The following is a 25,899-nucleotide window of genomic DNA, read 5'->3' on the forward strand; positions in this document are numbered from 1 at the left end:
GGAATGAAATTACAAAGAAATGACTGAGACTATTGGTTCTGTTTTCTAGTGAAAAATCTGCACAGTCAAAGAATTCAAACTTTTTTCTTTTTTTGTTTTTAAATCATGCTTTCCCTAAAATCAGACTGTTCATTCTTCTTTATATCTGCAGTTTGGGGAATAATCTCAGAAGCTTCCAACTCTGCCACAAAGACAGATGTTTGAACATATCCCTCCTGCTCAATATCAGCTGTTCCACAGAGCTTGCCTCGGAAAAAAAGTACCGGTTACCTCTAATTCTGGCTGCCTTTTCAGGAATGATACAGGGAATTTTTAATAAGAAAGCTACCTTCTTTGTTCTGAGGATTAACTAGAAAACCTCTGGCAAACACAGATTCAGCTCATCAACAGTAGAACTTGCTTGGGATCCTTGCTCTTAAACTTCACTTGCAGACCAACTAGTATCATTTTTATGAAGCTGTGGTGGGGTCATCACACTAAGTCCCCCATGAATTCTGCCTCTCTCCCTTTCAGGCAGGATGGATTCATTTATTTGGTGAATGAAAGCAGTGGCAGATCAGGTCACCCGACAAAGAATGTAGGTAGCCTTATGGTGTGGTCTGCTGTGGGTGCCAAGTGAGGTAGTGAATATGATGTTCCAGTCAAAGATAAACAGTCTTGAAGGTCTAGTTGAAGGTATTCCTTCTCATTGCAGGGGGGTGGACTAGAGAACTTTTAAAAGGTCCCTTCCAGTTCAAACTATTCTGTGATTCTGTGAAGGCTACACCACCACATTGTCTTACTCTTAAGTTAGTATCCTTAGGTGTGGATGTGAAGAGGATCTAAAGAAATGAAATGAAAAATACTCAAACCAAGTGAGGATATAGTGTCAGTATGCTTTTCAGAGTTGCCATGCGATTTGCTCTAAATAAGCATCACAAAGAGTGGCCTAAATGTAAAAAAAGCTACATTTCTGTTTTCCTTTCCTTTGCTCCCTGCCTCAGTATTATAGGAGAGATTCTTTTCCCTCAAAATCCAAAAGCCTTCTGAGAAGTGAATCACAAAACAAAGAAATGAAAATGAAACTGACTTTGCATGCTAGGGTCCTGACCAGGGCAGGGAGCAGAATAAAATTCCCCAGAAATTAACTCCTGTGAAAAAAACCCATAAAACCCCATAAAAAATTAAGTATAGAAAATAATGGCAATCCAAAAATACAGTAACAAAACATGGCAAATAATTTTTGGAGGGAACCCAGTTCATATTTATGAATTAGGATGACCTCTGCCTACTTTACAAAGTTCTTATTTTACCACTCCTGAGCTCATAAAAGAGGGTATATTTCATCCCAGGGGTAATGTTAAGATACTGTGAGTTAAGCCCAGAAATATGTGCTGAACATCCCCCATTACCAGACAGGGTGGAGCCTTGTGCATAGGACTAAGACTTGAGTAACCCTTTCAAAACCTTCCTTCTCTCATGTCCCTCTCTGCTGCTATGCTCTGGTCTGAGGAAACTTTTTTGTGGAGGGACATGACAGCCTGTGTGGTGACTGGACTTGCTGGAGTCTCTCTGAGAGTTCTTCATTGACACTTGATATTGGCTTTCAGGTATTCAGTAATTATTGGTGGACTAGAAACACCATTATTCATTTCTTTCCCTTTGTGGGCCACAAAGGGAAGGAAATTAGCATAAAAAAGTATGGCATACTGTTACTATAAGTATCACTAGGATGACTACTGCAACATGGGGTGGCCTCCAGCTCTGATAAATTACACCAAAATCTAATCTGGCTTCTAGAACAGCAGGCATACTAAGAGCCATCTTTGCCCCACCTGTCATCTCTAAATAGGCCATATGTGCTTCAGTTCCCAAAGGTGCAGGACAAATTTCCAGATAGCTACTCTGTCTGGAAATGTTCATATTCAACATATTCAAATAGCAAGGAAAAAATATCATCTTCTTCTCTTGTCCCCATTGCCGTTAAAGCTGTGATAGGCCATCACCATAGCTTTCCTCAGCCTTCAAGATGGAAGAAATCTGGGTGCTTCATCCTTTCTTTTTAGGTCCAATTTCCTCTTATTCTTGAAGATGCCTCTTTACTTTGGTCACATATATGTTAATCAAAGAATTTGTTTAGATTTTAGTCTAAATTTCCGCTAGTAAAATTCTGTAGTAAGGGGAGAAGTGGAATTCATTTCATAGCTATGGTAAGAGATTATGATCTCCATTTTGGTGGGTTGCGCTACTCTGCCAAGCTTATCTGCCTAAAGCAAAATAGAGACCAGGTGTGGCACACTGCCCCTCGTGGAGGCAACGCCATACCGGTGAAACACCTCAGTTTCATGAAATGGGACAAGACGGGCCACCTGGCTGACCTTGAAGATCTGATTGCATGACTAAGTTAGCAATGACTTACAAGCAGCCAACTGATGCTAGATTTGATCTGATTAAGAAGTCGGGGAAGGGGGGGTGTAGGTCCTCAGCAAACGATATCTCTCCATGATGAGATGGCATCCTGGAGCACACGGCGCAAAGCTTAGACTGCAGGAAACTGACAGCTCTGTGGAAAAGCTCTGCATAAGCATCTCTGCAGGCATCAAACTCTCTGGGAAAACCTGCCAGAATTATTCCATAGGACGTTATTTTTCAGTTTAATGAAGAACCAGCATGCAGTGATACCAGTAAACAGTTTTAAGCACTCACCATGCCTCAGTTAATTAAAAACTAAGGTGTATTCTGGAGCCTTAATACAAACTTGTGTCCGTAGTCATTATTGTGCAGTACTCAGGAGACCACAGTAGAACAACATTTTAATTATTTCAAGCAGAGCCTATAAACTTAGTAATTTTTCCATTGCTTCCCTTCTACAAAGTGAGGCTTATGGTCTGGTGTCCGGCGAGCCAGCGTTTGAGGGACGGCACAGGGAGACCCCACGGCGCTGCCTTGGGGAGTTGCTGTGGCCCGGGGGAGACGCGTGCGGACTCTGGGCCCCACGCCCGTGCGGCAAGGGAGGTGGGCAGAGCGGCACAGCAGCCCCACGGCGGCGGGCGCGGACCCTCCCAGCCCGGAGCCGAGAGCCGCGGGCGGACGGCGCAAGGGGGCGCGCGGGGGCCGCGCAGCGCTGCGCGGTCGCGCATGGGCCGCGCCCGGGGCTTGCGGGGGCGACTTTGCCCCGCGTGGCAGCTCAGGGGTGTCGCCGGCGGCCGCGGGGCACCGAGGGCCGCTGGCCAGGTCGGGGGCTGTTTTCCCGAGGGGAGTGGAAATCTGGGGCATCCTTAAAATAGTGCCGGCCGAGGCCGCGCCGGCGGTCACAGCGCTGCGGGGGAAGGCGGCAGGTGGTTTTGGGGGTGGGGGCGAGGCGGGGTGCAGCGCAGACCCCGGGGGCGGCCGGCGCTCCCGCCCCGGCGGAGGGACCGTCTGCCGCTGGCCCCCCCCGGGAAACTGCTACCGCTCGCCCGCCGGCTTCGGCAGCGGGGTCTGCGTCCGTCTGCGTGCAAGAATAAATGCGGGAAAGCCTCGAGACGGTCCGTGGATGAAAAAGAGGGCTGCGCTGCTGCCCCGCGACAGCCCGGTGCCCGCCGTGCCCGGGGGCGGACGTACCCGCTGGCGGGTCGGCCGCGGCGACCGCAGGAATCCCGCCGGCCTGAATCGGCGGGAAGTGGTCTGTGAGGTCTGGGGAGGATTTCCCCATGCTCCGGGAGGCAGAGGTAGTGCGTGCGCGAAAAGGTGTTCGCAGAGGCATGCGGGCGGCGAGGGCGAAGAGGTGCGCGGGGTCCGTCGCCCTGGCCAAACCCGGCCGCCTGCACCTGGGTCATCGGCAGCGAGTACGACGCGGAGTTGAAATCAAGCTTCCTGAAGACTCCCGTGGCAAGCACGGGATGCGCGTCCTCCCGCTACGCATCATCCCCAAACTATGTTTGTGGGCTCCTTGCTTTGTATTTAGCCTCTTTATGGGGGCTTTATGTTCGTGTGAGGAGCGCTGTGCTGCCGGGTGCCTACACTGGCGCTGCCCTCGCTGGCAAGCGCCGGTTCCGGCTGCAGCCCGCGGTCTGTGCCGGAGCTGCCGCTACTGCTCGGGCGGTGCCGCGGTGGGACCCCCGCTGCCCCTGAGCTTTCAGTGCCCTCCGTGGCTCCCTGGGCGTGTGCCCGTCCTCTTGTTTTAAATACACCGGTCCCGCGGAATGTTGTAACAGCGAGGTAAATAGAGATACAAATGAAAAGCGCCTAACTTAAAAGAACAAGGTCAGTGTTGCGCTGTAAAAATAGAATTGATTACTGTTCTTCAAAAGACCACCAAAAAGCAACTGAGATGAATTAAAAATAGAGAGGAATTAGAGTATCTTATATTTGAGTGGGCTCTGCAGAATCACACGAAAATGTTACTGCACAGCAAATAACAGGTATCGAATTTATCCATGTGCACAAGCAGGAAAAAATAGCCTTCCTTTTACTTCTCTGTGCAATTTCGGAGCGTTAGTGCTGAAATTAGAGTAAGTGGGAAACAACGTGCATAATTACAAGAAAAAACCCACAACGGTTGAAAAGGACGGGCGGTTAGCAGCACACAAAACATCACGAAGGCAGTAGGCTTGTTAGGCACAGGGAATGTTTATCTGGATGGCTGCTCACCTAATTTCTTCATAACAAACACTACTTTTATAACAAAGACGTTATTGGTCCTTGTCATAACAATAATCACTATATGAACAGGATTTTGCCCCTTTCGCTCGTAATGATGGTGTTTTGTTGCCGAGAATGTAATGATTTGGAGCTGCTAAACTCGGATTTTCATCTCTTCTAGGTGCTCCCTGTACGCGCATTTCACCCTCTTTTTGCAAAGACTACCTTGCACTTATCTTATTCACTTGACTTCGTTCAGCCACTGGCCCCTGGCCAAGGAGGGCATCTACCCGATCGCACTGTTCAGGCACTTGATTCAATGCAGTGATTTTGCTAATGCATGCGGGTTTCCAGACGCAACTGATATAAGAACTTCCAAAATCTACAGCCATGAAGTTCAAAGCTCCTGTTATAACTTCTACACCTCAGGCTGTACTTATGCGTGCATACAAATACGTACAGCAGTATGACTTCAAGGATACTAGCTTTTTAAGTCCGGTTTAATGTAATTCTCTCTTTAGGAAGCATCACTTGACAGAAGCGCATTTCTCCCTTTCCCTTCCCCTCCCTTTCCTTTCTTTCTGCTTTGTTATGTCCCTTTATAACACTATTTGCGTTTATGTTGGACGGTTTGTAGCTAAATACGGAGACATGTTTTTAAAATGAACACAGAAGTAATGTCGTCTGGAACTCCTCGGAGGGCGCGGGAGGGAGGGGGCAGGGGTGAAGAACATTTAAACGCATTTTAAAATACTCTGTTGCCGAAACAGTGGCTGCAGAACTGCAACTGGGAAGGAAGGGGGGGTGGGGGGGAGGGGGGTATAGGGGGGAGGAGAGGAGGGAGCAGGACTATTTAAATGGTATTTGAATCGGACTCGCATTTTTAGTGCTGTTTATGAAATGCATATGGAACTCCCCAAAACTGTTCAGCAAGTGCCGACAAAATATACCTGTCAAGGAGAAGAAGACATAGGAATGTTTTATTCATTTCTTGATTATTTTGATGGCTGGGCACACCATTAAATACATCGTAAGGGTAGCACCTACAGTAGATCTACCATTTTTAATGGGGTTTAATATTTAAATTTTCAATATTTCCATTATTTCCTTGCAGTACTATAAACGTTTCTTTAGTTAGGAAAATGCTGCTCTCTACTTAGTTCAGAGAGATTTGCCAAGCTAAGAAAGCCATTTCCTCTTACAGGTACTTTGACAAGGATAACTGAGAGTCTTATATATCAAAGAGTGGTCAAACCGCAATGAGATTCAAAGCAGAGAATGTTGGAACATTTTGTTCCAGCGAACGAGCTAAAAATAACAGCCCCTCCCCGTGTTGGAAGGGGGTTGATTCTCCCGTTTGGAAGGGCAAATAGAAATCAGATTATTAATGTAATCGAACAGAAAAATCTGCCCGGAGAGGTGAAGGGTGAAAGTTCTGAAGTGTCAATGCTTTAAAAAAAACAGAGTCCAGAGCCGGGGCTCTGAACAGCATTTGATGGGTTGTTGGGAGATTCAATAATTTTATACCTTCCTCATGGCACATCAGAATATGGCGTTTGAACAAGGTCATAGTAATGCCAAACTGCACAGCCAAGTATAATACTGCTCGAGCCGTCCTGCCACTCCAAGCCAAACCTGAAAGACTCATTTTCAGCCCAAAAGCAAGCTCCTTTCACAGCCTCACGTTTTACTTACCTGCAGGACAGGCTCTCTAAATAGGTCAGAAACTGAGAAACTGCTTTGACATACATTTCGGAGATTAGAGGCTGAATGTGGTGCACATTCAATAAGGTCAATAAGGAAATGCTTAACAACGTGAAAATTACACCATCCACGTTACCGAGATATTTGGTTAGAGACTTTAATCATCCATCCTGTGGGAAAAGTGCAATACTGCACTGCTTTACTTGCAGACCGTAGGAGAAAATTAAAGCAAAACAACACTATCAAAACCCCAAACACCCACGTTTTTAATCCCCCAATCACTTTTTCTGCAGGCAAGAAAAGCTTTCCTCTTTTCCAATAAGCGAGTTTCCAGATAGCTGTTACTTTCCTATTCTTGTGAGGGGCTTGGGGTTTGTTTTTGGATTTGAATATTTAAAGCACTATAGAGACGTCGTTTGAAAAGAGCCGGCGGCAGCCCAGCGGAGCGGCGTTGTTCCCCAGCAGCTCCGCACAGCGCCCGTCGCCGCCAAGCGCTGCGCTGCCCCGGGGCGCTCTGCTGGGATGCCCCGCGGCTCCCGCCGCAGCCCTCGAGCATCCCGGCTCAGCTACGCCGTCCCGCCAGCCCGGGCACCCCCGGCAGCAGCCGGCCTCCAGGGCGGGTCGAAGCTCCGGCTTTCCAGTCTCCCCGGCAGTGGACGGCAGCCTCGCTGCCCTCGTACCCACTTTATTTTCATCTGGTCCTGCGACACAAACTTTGTGTCATGTGTGCCACGCTCTCCCCCTCCCTCCGCCCCCCGCCTCCGGACACAAACACAAGCTCTTCTTGATTCGGCTCCTCTGAGGTCCTCTCATTGGGATGGGACGGCAGTCCCAGCCTCCCCCTTTCCCGGGGGCAAGAGGCTTTCCTTTCCCCACCCAGGGAGCCGGGGCTGGACTTTCACCGTTACCTCTCTCTCGCCCACCAAGAGCAAGGGGAGTCCCGCACCTCCGGCCGCCTTCCCCAGCCTCCCTTCGCGTCCTGCCTGCGGCACTTTCAGCTTTTCCCCCTTCTGTCCTCCCATTTGTCTGCCTGCCTGACTGCCTGCCTCTTATATTTCCCCCGCCAGTGACTTAAGCCCAAGCCAAAGGAGGCACAAGGAAAAATACAGCCGTGAGCTCCAGGTCTATAAATACAGCTCGGAGCGACCGTCCAAAAGTTTGGAAAGAAAGGCAGAAAGCGTATGGAGACAAAAGCCAAGCACCGCTCTGCTGCTGCCGATGCTCTGGCTGCGCTCGGGCTTCGCGGCGGCGGAGCGAGCCCGTTCGATGTTTGTTTGGGTGGGATTTTTTCGGGAGCAGGGCAGTGACGGTAGAAGGATCGGCTCATTCATTTTTTCAGCTTTAAATACGTGAATTTTTAGCCCCAAATACAAGTCGATCCATCAACCAACTTTGCAGCTGCTGTTGTGAGTGGAAACTTTCCTAACGCGGCTGAAGCCGCTAGTGGAGGGTGGGTTTTTGGTTTGGGTTTTTCTGGTTTGCTTTTGTTTTTTGGTGTGGCTGTTTTTTTTTTTTTTTTTTTCCATCTAGTGAAGCCTAAGAGTCTGAACATTTCCTTGTTCCCTCCTTGTCTTGTGTATCCATTGGCGAGAGAGAGAAAAAGAAGCAGTCGGGTCTTTAAAAGAGGGGTAGGGGCGCCCCTACCTGCTCTGTGTCGTTACCTTAGACGATACTCCCTTAGAAAGAGTACCCTGTCTTTGGAACACGCCTAAGTGGTGCTGCCGTCCGCCGTAGAAGTAACACTGGGATGTCAGAGAGGAAATGACCAACATATGTCTGCTGTATCCTAAGTATTTATTTACGTTAACTGCTGTCTTCTTTATTCTACATTAGAAATTGGTATTGGACTGAAAATACTGTTCTTTCTCGGGACGGAGCAATACCCGGTCAGAATAACAACTACAAAAAAGAGTGAAGGAAATGTGCATATAGAGGGGGAAACAAGGAGAAACCGACCCATTTTTGGAGTTCGTCTATTTGGGAGATTGAGGTTGTGAGGAGGCAGCAGGTCCGAAGTTAAGGAATGAAACTAGCAAGTGGAGAAAGTGACTTTCGTTGGCGCAGGCAGCCTTTGAAAGCTCAAGGAAGGACATGCCAAGCTGCCCTGCAGCGAGAGTGTGAAGCGGAAGCAGCGAGAGGCCGCAAAAGAGTGCGGAAAGATGCTGCCCGGAGCGGCCGCCCGGCTCCCCCTCAAGCCCCCCAGCACGGGCGGCCCCAGCCCCAGCCCCAGCGCCCCCGGAGGGCAGGGATCGAGGGGAGGGCGGAGGGAGCCTCTCCCCTCGGAAGAGAGAAGTCATCGGCGGCTGCTGTGAGACAGAAATACAGGGTGGTGACGAAATAAGGGCTGCGAGGCAGGAGAAAATTCAAAGGAGCAAAGAGACGCTTCAGCCTTCAGCACTGCAGCTTTGCAGGGGTTCGTGGTTTATTTGCACGACAAGTGCCAGGCAAAGGGTAATATTCCCAACACCGAAGAACTCTGCAGGCTTCAGAGGAGCTCTTTTCCGGGCCCTCCTACGTCTTTGACAGTGGCAGTGCACTGCTACAAAACGGAGCTCATCGCCCTGGCCCCACGGCACTGTCATCCAAGGGGGAGAGTTGACCGGGTTCGCCAGGCTTTGAGGTTTTTGTTTAAATAGCTGTGGTGAGGCTTGTTCGCAGGCATTACTTTTGGTTCACGGAAAGGATGATGAAATAGAAATCGTGTTATCTGCTTTATCTTGAAAAATTCACCAGTGGTCAATGTCTATTGAAACAGCAATACTGCACAGCTTTTGTGGCAGCAGGGTTGTGAAGCCATCCAATACCTCCTCTCTGGGCTAGCTCTCACCACATTTGGCATTTCACACGTGTAACACTTGGAACGGAGGCTTCCCCACCATGCACATGTGCTGCCACCAGACCACTACAGCTTTACTGATGACAGATTTCTAGTAACTGTAGAGTTATTTCCAGGGGATGGATTGCACTGCCAGCCTTCGCAGCCCACCAGTCTGCCCTGGGGTGAGCAGGGAGCTAGGGGTGGTGAAGGTGCTGAACATAGATGGGGGTAAAACACCCCACAGGCACAGGGACACAGAGGTGCAGGTCATCCTGCACCCTCAGTTGGTGTCTCTGCTCACTGGGGTGAGACTGCCAGCCCTCCAGGAGCAGCTTGTAGCCAGAGCTCAGTCTATTTAAAGCCTCTGCTCTTGCTGCAGACTCCAAGCAATGTGTGCCAATCCCCTTGGCTTGGCAACATTATTTTTGGCTGCAGCTCCCTTCCACATTGTAGGAAATACAATAAAATTAAAACAAACATTAAAAAAAAAAAAAAGAAAATAAATAAAGAAAAAAGAGATGCTGAGTGAGTGCTCCTGGCAGGGGAAGGAAAGGAGCCCACAAATGTTATGTCTTCCCTGTCACACTGTTCTGTAATTGCCTCCCCTCCAGCTGTGGCACCTCTGCCTGCCTGTTGTGGGGTGGAGAGAGGAGGCAGCATAGCAGTGTAGCCCCACACTGGCTGCCACGGGGCCTTTCCCACTGCAGTTGCTTGCCCTGCTTCCCCTGGACTAAAGGAGAGTGGGCATCATGTAGCCTGCCCATGCCTTACGGGCACTGTCCATGCCATAGGGAAAATAGCCTGCCCTAGGCCCTGGGGCAGCTGCTGAGCATGGGGTTGGGATCACCCTGGTGTGAACTGCAATTTAGGTAGGACAGACCTCTCTGTGTGGGCACTGCTGGATTAAGGATGGTGCTGGGTCTTGTTGGTGTGGTCTGGGTTTAATCTTCATCCTGCCTTCAAGGAGAGGTGTTAGGACACGCTGCAGCTTTTCTGGTGCTGGAGAAGCCTTATTTCTAATATTTTCATTCCACTATCACAGCTCAGTCTTGAAAAGAGAGTAGCAATGAAAAAAGACATTTAAACAAATCCTATTCCTGAATTGAGGCCACGAGAGTTATAGGCACAATGCACTCCAGAAACAAAGGAACCCATGTTTTTGCAGAGACATTTGTCAAAATTTCACAGAAAACAAGAGAGGATGTGATTCAGTGAGGGAAAGTAAAACCATAATGAGAAAAGAAACTCCTCTCATTGGTGCAGAAGAAAGCACTACATAACATTATCATGGAAAAGCACTGCTTGCTTTTTTTCCTCTAATATACATCTATACAGAAAGTATGAATATATGCAAAATACATTCTTTAGCACAAAATGGATCGTATTTCTACTTATGGACTGTAAGTTAATTTTGCCTCTTTGGAGAGGCGCATATATTACTTTCCTTCACATACTTTGAAGTCTGATAGACCTTTCTTCATACCCTCTACACACCTTTCTGCTGCTTCAGCTCCTCCTACTTCCAAACATATTTTCCTTTCTCCAGCTCAGCAAAAAGCAGAAGGAAGACAGGGAGGGGTTATGATAAAAATGGTGATGTTGGGGGCTAGAAGGATAATGAAAGAGATAAAACTTGCCTTGATTTGGTTTTGCCTTATCAATCAGCACCACTCTTGTGACAAGACTTGCTTTTCCTCATCCTAGTCAAATCGAGCTGCTCTTGGCCTAGACAGACCTCCAGCTGCTGGCAGTCACACCTTCTTCTGACTTTCTCTATTTCCTCTACTCAAGAGCTCAGTTGTGTCCTACTTTGCCACTTGCTTGCATTAATATATATTGTGCTGCAAAATATATTACTTCATTAATCAGTTAAGCCAATTAACAGAAAGATTAATAGTCTTACCTTATTGAGTGCATGCATCTCTGTATTCAGAGTATTCACAGAACTACTGGGTACAATTAAGCTACAGAGAAGTTCCGTTATAGCCTTGTTTTCCATATGTTCAAAGTGTACCGAAAATGTCACCTTTGGAATTCAAATTTCCTGTGTCTAATAAAAAATATTAGCATGCCAGGAATTCTTCCTCTGAACACAAAACCAAGTCTTTCAGAAAAGTCACTGTATGTTTAAAGTATGAAGCAGGGTTTATATTTTAGCTTAAATACGTCTAAATAATTTTGTTTTCACTCTGAACTTGCATGTATTTGAGAGACAGGATTGCTTGTCCAGCTGTTGGTTACAGAAAGGATATGGGCTTCATTTTAAAACTGGCTCTGAGAGGCTCACTATAGTGAGTGGCTCCTAGCAAAGTTCGAAACTGTTATGCCACACTTTGGTAGCTCTTCAGGGCTGCACTGCTGTTCCCTGGGCCTGTATTGTTCCACTCCCTTACTGTGGCTAACCTCTATGCAACACAAATTACCTGTGGTCACTTGTGGCTTATGCACATGTAATCTCCTGTCATGTAGCTCATTCTATTTTTACATGCTTGTCTCACCTTGGACATGCTGCTGAGGTTAACCAGATCTTGACAACACCACGCTCATCAGGGGGTTTGGTTACTCCCTGATGTGATCATGGTTTACAGTTTCATTTTGGTAGCTACATGGAAAATCAACACTGTTAGTGGGGCATGTTCAGGGATGAAGACAAGAAAGCTTTGTATGATTTCAGGGTGTGCCATTATAAATCTAGTGCAGCAAAATACAGCAAAACCACACTTTGCTGTGCACCTGCACAGCTGTGACTATGGTGATCTTGAATAGCCCACGTGACTGCCTAAAATACCTGATTTTGAACTAAATATCTTATTTTTTAAAGAAAACAATGAGTTTTCATTTAGCCACTCCAGCTTCTTGTTTCTCCAGAGAGCACTCTCTGTCTACAACAGTACAGAGTTATGCTGAGACACTGTCTCCAAACCCAGATTATAGATCATCAGTGATTGTTTGTAGTAAAAATCTCCACCCCAGGCTTCCTTGAGGTTGTCCATTCATAACCTTTCATCCTAGGAGAGGAGAGAATAAATTTGACAGTCTGGGCTAATCTTCACCTTAGTCTTGTGTCAATGCCTGCTTAAATAGTCCAGGATGCCAGTATTTGCCTTTAGCATTTAAAGATTAATATATCAACATTACATAGGCTTCTTGGCCAGAATAAACTTCCTGTAGCTCACCAGCCCTGTCTCTACCATGGTATGCTCTTCACTAATTGACTCATGTGGTGTCAGGCGGAGATTTTTACACATGAGAAACTTGTCTTCTTACCAGTAATCTCTCCTTACAAACATTCCGGAATGACTGTCTAGTCCATTTTCCCTGACTTGTCTTTCCAGTCAATTAAGAAACTAACCTGAAGTCCCCCCCATAATGCACTAATGAACTGGGAACCTGGTTGCTAGCAGATGATATATGGGCCAAAATGCAGGCATAATGGAGGAGGTCTGTGGTCTTGCCGGGTCATAGAATGTAAAGGAGATAGTCTTCTTTTCTTTGAATTGAGGACAAGAGATATGCTCATAATTTTTTCTGAAGAAATCTTCCTCCTCTTGGAGTGCGTCAATAAGCAAAGCAGAATCAACAGAGTATAGAAGGAGCTCATATGGGCATGAAGTATGCATCAACTCTGGACATTAGGTGGATGAACACTTAAGCCATGAAGTGAGGAAGAGCAATGCCTAACAAAAGAAAAAAGAAGCTAAGGGAAAGGAAGAGGGTAAAGTGACCCCTCTGACCAGGACTAGAAGAGCCCACAGCAAGACAGAAGAGAAAAAGTAGCAGTGACTCGTCCCATGGTTTCCAAGGCAAGGGTTCCCACTCCTGGAACATAATCAGCCCAAATATTTCACTGGTGCCTGCTCCTGTACACTGTCTTCTCACACAACTAGTGCTGTCACCACAGAGTACAAGATTTTCAGTTTTTCCAGGACTGGAAGTAGGTACTGCTCACCATTCACTCGGTTCCCACAGAGTGCATTGGTGTGTGGTCAAAGGGAAATAGTATCCTTCAGAAATCATTCTCAACCAACAGTGTGACTGTACTGCCAGTACTTACTGGCACTGCAAATCTGCATCTTTAAAAATCATTATTATAAGCAGCTGAAATGCCTGTGATGATTCTAAAAGTGCTTATATAACAGATTATTTGTAATATATTTTTTAATGTTTTAAAAATTATTTAATAAATACATTAGATAATCTTCATAGGTATTCCCAGTCTTGTGAATGTGCCGCAGGGAAGAATGAATTAGGAAGACTCTAACATATTCAGTTGCCTGATAGTCAAAAAAACCATGGAAAACATATCCATGGGTGCTGGAGAAGAGTGCCATGTCCCATTTTGTTGCCATAGCATGAAATTTTGTCTTGCATATTATGAAACACTAAAGAGAATGCTTTCATTTTGTTCTTTTGCTGCTTACTGGACCCTTCCCCACTGATGGGAAGCACACTAGCTAGCCACCTGTCTCAGGTCTGCAGTGCCCTGAAAACTGTTGGAGAGCCTTGGAGGGCCTCTTCCTTAGAGATATTGTGCAGGACACTGTAGAAGGCAGGAGTAGAAATGGCACTGGCCATGCTTTTATTCAGAAATTAATCAGTAAGAAGGACATGCTGATTTTCTTTAGCCTGCTGAGTTCACACTTTACCACTCTCGACCAGCTGAGAATCTTCTGCTGGATACATGAAGAGGGCAAGAGGTGTTTCTTAAAATGACATACACATTGTTTCAATATATATATTCTCATGAGGGAGTAAGATCCCTGCTATTCAAAATGGTGAATGTCATCTCTGGGACAGCAGCATTCTGGTCATCTTTCTGCTCCGTGGATGACAGAAACCTGTGTTGTCTTTCAGGTTGAGATGGTTGGGTGTTCTATGGGATTGGTAAAGTGCCGTATGTCCACAGTATTAACCCTGTCTGCAGAGAAGTTTGTGAAGTCCATTCTTTTAGACCTTAGCTATTAACTTAAGCACACCAGCAAGAGAAACAAAATCATCAATGGTGTAAAAATCTTCTCTACCACAGGATCTTCAGCTGCCTTGATGACACCAAAATGACACAGACCTGTGGAAGTCAGGATGAAAAAGCCACCAGCTGTCAAAATCATTCAGCTTGGACAAAAACATCTGCCCTGCTGGGTGGTCCTGGAGATGGGGGCAGGAAAAGTTTATGATTGATCCTCATGCATATTTCTTTTCCATGCGGAAGTGTTGAATATCCCGACTATATGCTGAGAGAATAGATTTCTTTTGCACAAATTGTCATGCTGGTGTGCCAACAGGAGAACCCACATTGACTGTGGCATGCACTAAGTGTCAGTGTCTGCCGGACGTCACATGAGGATCCATCAGTAGAAATAAGCTCTCCTTCCATCGTCCTGGAGATGCCAGTGTAAAAGTGCAAAGTCAGGTTTGCATGAAAATAACCTTTACTACCTTCCCTAATCTCTCCTGCTATGATAACAGCAAAGCCATATTTGGGAGTTGTTGATCCATGTTCAGTTTGATGTAACAGAAAAGGAGAGAAATGGAAGTGAGAAGCTGGGTTAGCAGGCTAAAAGAACTTTTTTACAGGAGTTCTTCCTCTGACTCTTTTGAATCATGCTCTCAAGCTGATAAGTGCTAAAAGACTTGGAAGACATGGTCAGAAATCCTAGAATTATATAGTGGTTTAAGTTGGAAGGGACCTTAAAGATCATGTCATTCCAATCCCCCTGCCATGGGCAGGGAACTTCCCACTTGACCAGGCTGCTCAGAGCCCCATTCAGCCTGCTCTAGGAATGGGGAGCCCACAGCCTCTCTGGGCAACATATGCCCGTGCCTCAACACCTTTATAGCAAAGAATTTCTTCCTATTATCTAACCTAAACCTACTCTCCTTCAGCTTAAGGCCATTCACTCCTGTCTTATTACTACACGCCCTCGTGAAAAGTCTCTCTCCAGCTTTCTTGTGGCACTGTTTATGTACTGGAAGGTGCTCTTAAGTCTCCCTGAAACTCTCTCTTCATCAGGCTGAACAGCTCCAACTCTCAGCCTGTCCTCACAGGACAGATGCTCCAGTCCAGTGATCAACTTAGTGACTCTGTACTCATTCCAACAGGTCCATGTCCTTGCTATGTTGACCCCAGAGCCGAATGCAGCACTCTGGGTGGGGTCTGACATGAACAGTAGAGAGGCAGATTCACCTCCCTTGACCTGTTGGCCACACTGCTTTGGATGCAGCTGAGGATGTGGTTGGCTCTCTGGACTGCAAGCGCACATTGCTGGGTCATGTTGACCTTCTTGTCCATGAACACCCCCGAGTCTTTCTCCCCAGGGCTGCTTTCAATCCATTCTCTGCCCAGACTGTATTTGCACTTGGGATTGCTCCAACTCCAGATGCAGGACCTTGTACTTGGCCTTGCTGAGCTTCATGATGTTTGCACATACCGGCCTCTCAGGCTTGTCAAGGTCCCTCTGGATGGCATCCCTGCCTTTCAGCGTGTCGACCTTACCACACAGCTTGCTGTTGTCAGCAAATTTGCTGAGAGATCCCAGTGCCAAACCTATTCTAGGGCCAAATCCGATCACCTATGCAACTGCAATGTACAGTCTGTTACAGGAGTATGTAACAGACAACTTACAAATGTACCTGTGTTTGGCCATCTCAGATAAGCATGCTTGTGCCCAGGGCAAGAAATATTGTGCCAAGTCACTTTTGATGCTATGGAACACATCTCAGAATGTGAAGGGCATGTGAAGTTTAGTCCAAAGAAACCCCTCAACTGGATAAGGAAGGAGAATTGGATCTGGTAGATTGGCTTGCAAAAAATAGGAAGCCAAAATAATTATCCTTCAAGGGCCTGCCCTGGCTCCATTTCACAATGTTCTGAAATTTTTAAACTTTAGAAAAACCCCAAACCCAAACAAAACAAACCTGCTACAAAAGTACAGCTGCTACAAAATTAGTTAATATGTTGCTGGTCTGTTCACATAGCTTGGCTGAAAATGCTGCAAGGCAAAAGTAACAACAAAGATGTGCACCCCTTCTCTTCCTGTTCACCTTAATGAGGTGTGAACTCAAAGGGCTCTGTATGCCATTTAAATGCTACCATTAAGCCTCAGCTTTTCTTTTTTTTTCCCTATTAAAAACCAACAATGTTACAGTTCCTTAGCAATCCCGTGGATTGAGAGAAACAAGGGTGTGGGGAAAGAAATTACACTTTCCTCTATTATTAAGTAAAGTTGAAGAGCTGAAGGCTCTTTTATGGAACATACACAAGATTTTCTACCCTTCACTGTTTCACTTATTTCCTAATCTTTTAATTTGTTTTGGTGATGACATGATGATACGGTTGAGTGGTGATGTTGTGATAATGTTTCTGCCATATTTTAATAGAAGAAGAGGTCTAAAAAAATACAAATACACAGTATGAGACTATTAACTGGGCAAGAAGAGATGTTGTGTATCAGGATTCTACAGTTGCTTTCCTGGACAAGGAAAGGGAGACCTGCTGCTGACTAAAACTGTATATGCCATAGTTCCTTTCCTGTCTTGATTTATTATCCAAAATGAAAAATCTGGTTTACTGTAACAACTTTGATACTGCTTGCTGAAGTCACAGAATTTTGGAAATAATTTGATGAAATCTGCTTGAATTCTCCCCTACCTAATATGCCAGAGCAGGGCTGGAAACAACTGGAAATTGACCCTGCTGCAGCGGGTGGGAACTCCAGGCTTTGCTTGGCAACACAGAGAATTACTGACATCAGCCTCTGCAAGCCTTCTGACCAGTACTCCCCATCTTTCTGCCCAGTGCATTTCACCCTGGACTGCAGAGTGCTTGCCTGGGGGAAGCAGCAGAAGGAATGATTTCGCCAGTGTCAAAGTGAGAGTTGTAATTCTCCTAGTTGCTAGGAGACTGTGCGGGAGGCTCGGCGGGGCTGGGGTCCTGTAAAGAGCAGCATGGCAAAAGTATGAACTTCCAGAAGTAATGAGCAAGTGTTGCGCACATGTGCAAATCGTGGAGTTTTCATGGTGTCCTGCTCAGACAAACCTGAATGGAATAGGCTTCAGGAATAGGAAGCAGCAACTTTTTACTACAGTGGCCTTTCTGCAAAAAGTGGGAAGCTCCTACTTGAAAGCTGGTGGGGTAAGAGTATTTTTTCACACGCACAAAATGATGTATTTATCCAAAGCTATGTGGTTTTCTCAGTTGCCCTGTTATGAATAGGAATGGCTGCGCCCCTCATGCACACAGTCAAACTGTACTGAGACCCTGCCAACTGCATTGTTGCTTAATCTGATCCTTGTCTGCTCAGTCTATCCCATGACTGCATTACTTCACAGACTTGACTCTTGAACCACTGATGTATGAGGTCCCCTTTCACTTATTTAATTTTCCTGTCCTGTCAGTTAGTAAGCAAACCTTGGAAATACAGAGATTTTAATAAAGTAAATTTACATCAGCATCTTCAAAAATAACATGTCTTGAAACATTTGATATTTCTCACAAATTCTGTTATAAATATGTCAAATAATTCTTTGTTATTTGTTTTAGTGGAAATTCTGCAAGTGAGTCTATCTTTCTTCAGATTGCTATCCACTCATACATGGATGAGTAACTGACTTGGTAACAATTATCCATGGAAGAAAACTATTTACAGTCTTCCTGTTTTATCCATTCTGAATGTTAAAAAGTATCAAGCATATTGATATTACAACCTCAGAAAACAAAAAAAAAATCCAGAATCAACAGGAATTAAGGTCAGCCTATTACAAAATATATGAGCCTTTGATTACATTTATGGAAAAGAAAGCCAAAATCAACACATGTTAGTGCTATAGAACTCAGAAATCGAAAGCTATGGAAATGACACATAACACAGTTTTTGGACTTAAAAATATGTTCACGAAATTTGCTTATGACCATCTAGGTTTAAACTAAACCTAGATTAAGTATGACAGCTTTGTGCAACACAATTTTTCTTTCTAAAGGACTGAAATACTTATTTCTTTCCTGACACCATTATTGCTGTCATTTGATATAATATAAATCAATTTAGCAATTGTTTGCTAAAGCACATGCAAAGTTAGGCTTAGTAAATATACAGACTCAACAAAAACAGCCAACCAACCAACAAAACAGAGAAAGCTGCAGTGAGTAGTGGGACTGTCTACCAGAAATTGAATCTTTGTCAGCAATCACAACAGCAAGACCAAAGTCAAAACTAAGGAGCAAAAAAAAGGCCTCAAAATCTAAATGAAATATTGCCAAAGTTCTTGCAAAAATTCTGTTGAGAATTGTTGACTAGCGCAAATTGTTAATAGTGTGCAACTTTCAAAAATAAAACTTTCATTCTATAGAAAAGGGGAAAACATTTAAAATTAAAAAATCAACACCTGCAGGTTCCTTTTGGCACAGAGAAAGGTCTGCTCTCCACTTGATTGTCTGGCTGGTGTAAAGTTTTCAAAATCTGCCACACATAGCACGAACAATCATTTCCCGTTCTCAGTGAATAGTCAAATTCATAATTCAATTTTTTTAGGTTTTACTTCTTTATAAAAGGATCATACAAGTAAAGAAAACTCTAAAAAATAAAGCAAAACTCTAGAGTGATTTGTCTGAAGTCTGAAACTTATATTTCATTTTTTTTTCCTATTTCATGGCAATTTCCGCTTCATTATAAGAGTAGACTGCATTTTTAGAAGCTTAAGCTGTTTTTCTCAAATCAGACAAAAGAAAATTAACTTCCTGAGAATCTCCCATACTCCTAGCAATGGTCTCCAAGTAATTATGAAGATTCTTTACAGTTTGCACTTGCCAATTTTTAACAGGAAGGAATGTATTTGTTATCTGATTGATTAAAACTCTTCACACACTTTCACCTCATGCAGTTTTATTTATTTCATTGTAAGTGCCTTAATTGTGTAGCAAGTTTTAGATGTGAAATCCTTCCTCTGCGAGGTTGCCTTACGGCCTTCGGGTTTGGACTGGCTAACAATTCCTCTGGAGCGGAGTTAATTCTGCAGGCAGCGAGCAGTATGATGCGACAGCTTATAAAAGGTGGCATCTGAAACCATGAAATTACATAACCTGTGTGCAAAAGCCTTTCAGAAAAAACAAGTGCGAAGAACCATACTCGCCTAGCGTGGCCTGAGAGGGCTAAACTGAGGAATTGCTCGTCCTTAATGCGCAGAAGCCCGCGGCGGCCCCGCTGCGTGCGGCAGCCGCCAGGCGGAAGCGGAGAGCCGCGCTTCCCGCGGGCCGGCGGCGGAGCAGCGGGAGAGATGGAGGGAGAGATGGAGGAGGAGGAGCAGCCCGTGGCCGAGCAGCCCGTGGCCGAAGCTGGAAGGAGGCTGGGGCGGCCCGGCGCCCGCAGGCGGAGGCAGAGGAGGAAGGCGGGCAGGGACGTCCCTGCCGTAAACATACGCATCTATACGTGTGTGGATATATAAGAGTTTAAAATTTACGGGGCGGGGGGAGGGGGTGGAAAAGGAATTCTTGGCCCGAGTTCAAGTCAGACGCCACTGAAACGTGTTCTCCAGCCTGGCAGCTCAAAAGAGGAAAAGAGACTGGGAAAGAGAGGAAGAGGAGGAGGAGGAGCGCTCTGCCCACAGGCTGTGACTTCAACGCCTTTTCCCTCGCCCACTCCAAGAATTTTCATCCCGTTCGGTGTCAGGCAAAAAGCTGGCAACAAAATAAATTCAAATTTACCTGAGTAAATAATAATAATAATAACAATAGCAACAGCAACTATAATAATAACACCCCCCCTGCCCCCCCCAAAAAGTCGCCCCAAACCAGCCCAAACCAGCAACAGCAAACAAAACAAAAGCCCCCCAGACATCCCAAACCAATATAAAAGGTAGAAGGCCATTTCAGGAGATTAAAAATATACTCAAAAAACCAAGAACAACAAAAAGACCCCAACACACTGAGCCCTTGAGAAAATTGATATGCATCCTGGGAAATCTGAAGCGAAAGGCCCAGTGGTGTGTTGCTGATTTCAAGATCTCGTTCATTTAATGAAGTACACCATAATGGTACATGGTGCTTAAGTGATTTATATTTTTACATATATATTTTTTTTTAAACTCAATTGACTCTTGTTTTGTAATTCCTCCAGGCTGAGATTGTGTCTCTGTGGTTTCAAAGTGGATGTTATACCCTGTTGTTAAATGCTGATACTACTTCTTCTTTACAGGATAAGATTTAAGTGGTGGATTGTTTGTATTTGGCTTTTTTTTTTTTTTTGGCAGATTTTGTATATGGATCATACTTTTATGCCAGAAATCAGTTGATGGGAGTTTGCATCCAAAAGTGCTGAACTTGGCACATTTCCTGCTTCAAGTGTTCCCCTCTCCCCCTTTTTCTCTGGCAGACAACTATCAGTTAAATGCTGGAAAGGATTAATGCAAATGCTACTTTATTGATACCTAACAGACAGAACTTTTCCCCTCTTTCTTGTTGCTGTAGAAATTGCTTCCTTACTCACATTTTAATATAATATTTTCTCTCTGGCTGTTTTAGTGGTTTTTGTAGTTAATGGACTGCAATTTGAATGTATCGTGTGGAGGAAATGGCATTGGTGCTGTGTATCGTCTGCTCCATAAATTGTCTGGAGACTTGTGCTGGTCTCTTTCATGCTATATAGCAGGATGCAGTGTTAGGGTGGCATTTCTGGCTTGTTTTTTAAAGTTACTCTAGACGGTTTCTTTTTGTTTCTTCCCCCCCCGCTTTTTCACTGCCGTTTTATTGTAGGACCTGTGTGTGTATTTTAATTCATTCCTTTCTCTTGCGTGTCTGTTTGTATGTGTGTGTGCGTGTGTGTCTGTCTGCTTTCCCTCTTGTCCTCTCTTCCCCTGTGTGTCTGGGCCACATTTTAATGCACAATATCCCATCCATTAAGTTGTGGTTGAATGCGGAGTGTGTGAGGACTTGGCAGCTCTCAGGTTGAAGGGGGCGGGGAAGCCAGTTTCGACTCTGACACAAGATGCCGATGTGGCGTGATCTGAATTATTATTAGTTCTGCGAACATAGCCATCTTCTCCTCCCGCTGCTGGAAAGTGCTGCCATTGAACTTGTGATGGGACAGACAAGATTTCCAGCTTTTTTTTTTTTTTTTTTCTCTAAAGTACAGTAGCTGGCAGGGAAAAGGCGCCAAAACACACAGGATTAACTCATAACATTCTCTGAAGCGGTTTTGAGCTGCAATGCTTACAATTTTAATGTTGAATCACAAGAAAAAGATCAAGCACTTTTATAATTCTAATTTAGGCAGACATTTAAATCCAGCTTCTAGACGCTGCCCCCACCCCCACCTCTATCCCAATATTCTCAAAATCTGGCAAGTGATATAAACTGCCAGAAAAGAAATGTGTTGGAATTTTATTTGTGGTGTTGTCATTGCTGGTAATGTCCAGGGCATTTGAAATTAGCATGTGTGAATTTTTAAGGAATTTACTGTATTGGTGAAAAAGGGTTTCGTGCCTCTGTAAGGCTGAGGATGTGACGGATGCAGTGAGGACAAAAACGGCACAGTTGTGTAACCCAAAATGCTGTGGTTTACAGCTTTTCACTTGAGGTTTGATGTTTTTATTTGCTGGTCTGGGAGCTGTGGAAAGCTCAAGTATTATAGTCCACATCAAACCATACGTGGACAGGGGTCAAGTGCACACACCCGTCATATGTATGTGTGTCTCTGTTTAGAGTAAGTAGTGTGTTTCTTTTCTTTTGATTGTACATGTGCACACTTTCTATTGATCATACATGTAAACAGTTTCTATACAGTGTGTGCTTCTTCCTATCACCCAAAACCCAGTAAAAAGTGCTAGTAATTATTATGACGTGATTTTATTGTTCTACTGACTTAGAAGTTGTACTGATTGCTGTTTACATTTTAAGTCATAAATAACTTAAAATTCAATCTCATGTGAAACATATCAAGGCCCCAGAAACCAATATATTATCAGTTTGCTTATTTAACTAGTTGTTTTTTTCCTGAATGTCTGTGCATATACATGTGTTTATATATACATATATGTCTCCATGCACAGACAGTATTCTTGCACATAAGAAAACTGTCCAAGGCTCTGGTTATGCCAAAGACGCAAAGCTTTGCTTTGTAGGCTAATATGCTTGTACAAGAAGTCTTGCACGGCACCGTGACGACTCCTACAGATAGAATCACCATTAGGTAACAGTATAATATAATATATATAATATAATATAAAATAATATAATATATAATATGGTGTAGACTATTTTTTGCTCATAAGTGACATAAACTATATTTGTGCTACTCAATATTTATATATGTACTTAAGTAATTGTTTATCGAATGGACGTGTGTGTTAATTTTCTAACAAAGTGTTAAAAAAGGAGCTAATGGTAGTACTAAACTAGATGTAAAACTTCCATGTTGGATCACAGAGAACCCTCTTATATGTAAGAACCCTCTTACATAAGAGTTTTGGTGCTAGTTCTCAACTATTTCGTACTTTAGATGAAATGCCATATGCCAGAATCTGTTCTTTCTGACTTTTATAAAGAGAAAACTGGAATATTCATGAAAACTTGATTTCTTACAAGTTCAGTTTGTGTATGTTTAGACATTTGACCAAACTGCTCACTTGTATTCTGAGATAATCTTAGGCTTCACACTTCAACTTTAGTAATTCCTTTCCTTTTGCTCCATTAATAATAGTCTTGTTCTCCAAAACTTGAAAAAGTTGAGCAGTTGTCCAGCCAAAGGGCACCAGAAATTCTGCTCTAGGTGGGATATATGGTCTAAATGGCCTTTCCACTTTTAAATGTTGTTATCTCTGAAACCTGAGGGCAGTGCCACTTTGCAGCATCTGGTGAAATTTGTGGGCATGGTTTGTGAGGGAGAGGGGGAAAATACATGCTTTCTGTGCAAGTCTGACACATGAGGGTCTGCACCGCTGGCAGAAAACTGCCCTGGGGAGCTAGGATGGGTGGAGGAGAGTGAGCCCATCTGCCGATGGTGTCTAAAAGCCTTTATGGTTCTTTCCTGTGACATGAGCATCTCAGATCATGCAGTAGATGTCCTCCCATCCTGACCACCCTGCCAGAGTTAAATGGGAGGCAGGAGGAGCATGGGAGCAGCTCCCCAGTCTGGAGAGTGCAGGCTCAGGATGAGGGTCACTCACACGCAGCTTTGATATCTGCCACTTACTGATGTGAAAACTGCCTTTTCTTTCTAAATGTACATTTTTGTCACATGGAGGTTTCTAGCACCCGTGTGCCTTTGCCCAGCTGTGTGTGTGGCCAAGCGGTGTTATCAGCGCTCCTACTGCATCCCACCTGAGAGCAGGATCCCTCAGGGCCAGCCTGGCTCTGTGAAGTCAATGGGTTAGGATTTAGTGTTAGAGAACAGCTCTCAGTGCGTCTCACGGGGAAGGTCAGACAGTGACTTTTATTTTCTTAATAGCCCACATTGAAATGCTAGTTGAACTTCCACATACAGCATGCGGTTGGCATAGCTCTGGCAGTGAGGACAAAAAACAATTGTCCTCCAGCCTGGAGCTTCAAGAGTAGAGAACTTGCAGCATTAACAGGGTTTTTAGTATGTGAGGAAGGAGAGAAGGGTCTTTGGGGCCATGAGGAATTAATGCAAGCAAAAACTGGAAAGCAGTTGGACCACTTTCTCTCAAGGTCTCCCTGCATGCGAAGGCCCAGCCACTGTGGCTGCTGTCCTTGTTGCATTAATGCTGTATTTCTCCAGGCTAACCCAGTTACTAAATACCCTTTTTAAAACACCTCTGCAGCAAGTGTAAGTGACAGACTTGCATTTTGTTATGGTTTTAATGTAGGTTTTTACCCATTTTGGAAAGAATCTTTAGCTCGCTTTTCTGTGAAAGGTGCCGAGGGGTTGGAGTGGGATGGAGGAAGATGGGGGCATAGGCATGCACGCACACGTGTTTCTGAGGAGAGTTCTCCCAGGACAAAGCCCTCATCCTTTATGGGTTCCCGTTGGGATTAACTAGGAGCAACAGAGCTGAAACATGTGTTTGGGTGCCCAGTTCAGCCTGCTTTCTGTCACGTACTGGGGGCCTTTGGGTCGAACCCATGGGTAAACCCATGGCAACCTGTACCATTCCTGCCATTCTTGATCATTCAGAAGACAAAATGCTGCTTGAGCCATGCTGGCTGGGCAGTTCCATTTTCCCGAAGATGCTTCCATATGAGAGGCCTGTTCAATCCTGGCCAGCAGACTGGCTCTGGGGTGGGGGGTATCTGGCTTTGCCTGGTCCGCAGCAGTGCTATTCTGGGGGATACTGGCACATGCTGCAGGGCTGTCTGTGCTTGTCTCCCACCTTCTGCACTCTGGCTAGGGATGCAAACCCACCCTCAGCCAGCTCTTGTGGGAATGCAAACACAATCTCATACTGACTCCACATCCCTCGCAGCAGCAAAGGCTACAGAAAGTGACTGGTTTCTCTCTGTCCTTACCTCGCTCCATTTGTTTTTTCGTGCTTGCCAGACTTTGCCAGGCAGTTCTTGCTTTTAGTGCACAGGACTCTAGTGCAAAGCAATCCTTTGGCCAGATCATGGGAGGGAGTGGGGCCTTCTGCAAGTCCTGCCTGGGAAATGGGAGACTTCTCACGTCTATGCAGCTCCCAGGGGCAGCCTTGCTGATGTGGTGTTAGGGGTTTGGTTAGATTGCCCTGATCGTTATGGAGGGATGAGAGTGATAAAGGGGATAGAGGATAGTTACTGTCGTTTTAAATCAGGTCTACAATAATGGCTTGCTGTGTAAGAGTTCAAGCACTCAAAGAGGTGTGTTCAAGGACATCAGTGCATTTGTGCTGAGAGGAATGTCTTTTATGGTAAATTAACTCCAGTTAAATAGAATACTTATTTGAAGGCATACTCCACAATTTAAATCTGGCATTATCAGCTTTTTGTACTGTCTGGGTAGGGGAAAAACCACTAGGATTTGGGGGTATTTTACACCAGATATAAAAATAAATGGTGCTAATTACGGTTAACCCCGAGTTTGCGTAATCCCTTCTAGCCTAAATGTATATCTTTAACTTGTCACTTATCAGGATAGTCTGTAGAAGAGAGGATGAATGTCTGTTGTTTGAACCCTGCAAATCTGAGGGAAAGGGGCAAGAGTAGCCAGAAACCGAGCTGTGGGGATGTGGCGTGGACTCTGCAAGGGTTACTGCATTGGGCTGTTGCTGTTTCCTTTGACATTACCTGTCTTGTATGGGGTCTCTCCCCCCCCGCACCGATCGCTCTGCTTCTTTTGGTTTGTAAATTTATGGGAATTGCAGCTGGTAGCCTTGGCAAGCTCCCCTCATTAAGAACTTTCTTTGAAAATGGGCTGTGTTTGAGCATTTCCCTAATGAGGACAGGACGGGGTTAAAAAGTGACCATTTCATGGTTGACTTGAACCTGCTTACTTTCCTTGATGTGTCGTTGTGAAATGCCTGACGTGAATAAACTCTCACTTTGGGCACGGAGGAAGTCAGCGGTCCCTCCGGGACGCCGCCGGGGGCTGCGCAAGGGCAGCGGGAGGGAGCGCCGGTGGCGCTCGGCCGCCCCTGCCCGCAGCGGCGGTGCTGGGGGTGGGGGCCGCACACACCGGACGCCTCCGTGAGCTGGGCACGGAGTCGCAGCGCGCCTCACAGGAGCAGAAATAAGTTTCGCTGTTTCCCCCCAAACCCCGCCCTTTCCCGGCTCCCCTGGTTAAAGCTGCCCCGGGAGAATTAAACCAGACCCCGCGCCCTGTTACCTCCCGGGAGCCGGGACCCCTTCGCCG

The 25,899-nt window shown here is 45.3% G+C and overlaps 1 protein-coding gene across 7 annotated transcripts in view; it reads left to right on the top strand.

Moving 5' to 3' along the window:
- The window catches only part of NFIB (nuclear factor I B), a 266,788-nt gene that overhangs the window by 70,444 nt on the left and 170,445 nt on the right, over positions 1 to 25,899 (top strand). The gene's annotated exons all lie outside the window — the stretch shown is intronic.

Source organism: Corvus hawaiiensis, chromosome Z (genome assembly GCF_020740725.1).
Source record: "Corvus hawaiiensis isolate bCorHaw1 chromosome Z, bCorHaw1.pri.cur, whole genome shotgun sequence".
Lineage (NCBI taxonomy): Eukaryota > Metazoa > Chordata > Aves > Passeriformes > Corvidae > Corvus > Corvus hawaiiensis.